Below are 2,735 nucleotides of genomic sequence, written 5' to 3'. Positions count from 1 at the left end.
AATAGATGTTTTAAGAATTCCAAAATATAACCCCTAAAGAGGGGATATAGATGGTAAAATCTACAAATGTTTTATTATTCCCCAATTGGGACATTGTTGATGCATTAATTTTCAATTCTGTGTCAAATAATTTGGGATTGTAAGATCCAAAAAAAAAAAGGAGTTTTTGGGAACTACATTTAGTAATGACCAAGTTGCTCTTGTCATGTGGTCATTGAGAAGAGGATCCAATGCTATTTCATCACAACCTAATGATTCAGGATTGATAGGGAATAACATTGTAAGGAGAGTTGCTGACACCTCACATGTACAAGCAACCCATTTGAATGTGGATTATTCTGAACTTTCCTTGGCTACTAAAAAAAGGGGGGAAAAATAAATGATTGAGTTGTAGAGCAAGTATGAGGCAATTGTGGATGCCTACAATAAAGAGGTAAAGAGGAGAATTGAACTTGAAAACAAGTTATTGAGGAGGTTGACAAGGCCAAGAATAACATAGCCTCGCCCCAAAGTTGAACCTTTCAAATTCACCTCCCTCATATAAATACTAGATACACCCCAAAGGCTGGAGTACTACATGTAGACACCTAAAATCCTTTAGAAAATAAAGTATTTTTATTTTCTGAAAAAGTCCTGATGACATCATCATTTATTAATTAATTATTTAATTAATTAATTAATTAATTTTTATGCCATTAAATCCCTTTATCTTAATTAATAATATTTAATTAAGGAATCCCTCCCAAAAATGTTTAAATCTTATTTAAACATTATTTCCTTATTTATTAATTATTTAATTAATAAATTGACCAAAAAACCCAAAATAAATAAAAAATTTATTTTTTGCCCAAAATTTGGCCAATTTCCTTAAGACCACTAACCTCTTCCAAAATCTTCTAATCCTTCTTTAATTTTAATTAAAGGCTAATCCCATCATTTCCTACCCCTAATCCCAACTCAAAATATTTAATCAAGATTAAATATTAATCCTCATGTTTATTAAAAAAGTTTTAATAAATATCTCCTCAACCCAAACCCTTGAAATAAATAAGACTTTATTTATTTTCTAAAAATCTAATTTATCCTCATCTTAAGAAGTTCTAGACTCTTCTAGAAAGTCTTCATCCTCATCCTAGGAAATTCTAGACTATTCTAGAAAGTCTTTATCCTCATCCAAAGTCTAGACTCTTCTAGAAGATGTCTTTAAACCTAATCCTAATCCCCTCCTAACCTTGTCACATTCCCTAAACATGGGTTAAGAATTACTAACCCAAGCCAAAGTTAACAAATATCTCCTCCTTCACCCACCCTCATTAAATGCCATCCACTTGCCTATCCCTAAGCTAATCCTAAACCATACTAATCCATCCTCTAATCATTTGCACAAGCCTAAACAAGCTTAAAAACCTTCCTAATCAAGTCCAAGTCGAAATTGCTCTCGTCACCCTCAAAATATCTCAACCATAAAACTTTATGAATTCCACTAGGTCATAAATGACTCTTACAAGCCCTTTTATTGCTCTTACAAGTCATTATGAGGGTCTTTATGAAGATTTTATCCCTTGAGCCTCCTTTGTTGACTCATCCTTCCCCTTTCCTCCATCCTCTCACCATGTGACATGTGTCACTCCTTGATTGGTTGTAAGGAAGCACAATCCATGTGCTCTCCTCTCATGCAATATGAGCCCTTCATGAGCTTTTTCCCATCCTTGCATCTTAACCCTCAATCCCTCAAGCCTCTTGCCTATAAATTGGATCCTTCCCCTTTGCAAAATAACACAATCCATGAAGTAAATTCATAATTCCATTTTGAGAAGCCATTTTACATCAAAACCATACACTCACACCCAAATTCCAACTCCATTTGAAGCCCTTTTTGAAGCATAAGCTTGATCATACATCCTATCTATTTAAACAAAGCTACTCAACAAGAGAGCTTCTCATTGAGAGAACCCATTAATGGCTCATATTCTCAATTGAGAGCTCATCTTAGTCTATCTTGAAGTTTATGAATTTTCTTTAGTTTGTAGAAGCTTTATTTAAATTTGGTTTCTATTAGCATACTAACATTGCTCATATACATTTTGGCATGCCCAGTGGGACCCCGCATGGGTCATCTTCATTAGCTTTTTTAGTCATGTTTTGTATGTCATTTTCTAATTTTGGCTAATTTTGCTTGTTTTTGTGATTGGTAGGATTGTATAAATTGGTTTTGTAGGTCCACATGAGCATGAAGAAGACAAAGGAACTCATAGTCTATCTCATAGTATTTGCAGATTTTTCAAGCTTATATGTGGACAAAGCACTTGGAATTCTTCTTCCTCTTCTTGTCTATATTCTTCTTATTCCATCTAATTCTTCTTCTTCTTCTTGTGGGAGATCTTGGCCATTTTTTTTTTAAGGAAGTAAAATCATACACACTTCTTTTTAGTGCTTAAAATGAACTCCCAAATCATACTTAAATCCATTAAAAAATTAAAAATTTGCAAAAAAGAAAAAATCTTTTAACAAGTGAAACTAAACCAATCTAATCATTTGCATCCTTGCAACATCAAGGTTTTAGATGCATTCATGCAAAGTTAGGAACACTTCATTTTTGGGAATTTAAAAAGAACTTCAAGTTTCCATTTCAAAAGGTTCAAAATCAACACTAAGTGCACACTAAAATCTAAATCAAACTCAAAGCATCAATCAAGGATAAAATAAACTTCATTTGAAAATATTTTAAAGTTCTT

This window comes from Cupressus sempervirens, chromosome 3 (assembly GCF_028749045.1).
Source record: "Cupressus sempervirens isolate cs-2001-9-10 chromosome 3, ASM2874904v1, whole genome shotgun sequence".
NCBI classification, from domain to species: Eukaryota; Viridiplantae; Streptophyta; class Pinopsida; order Cupressales; family Cupressaceae; genus Cupressus; species Cupressus sempervirens.
This window is presented reverse-complemented; position numbering follows the sequence as displayed.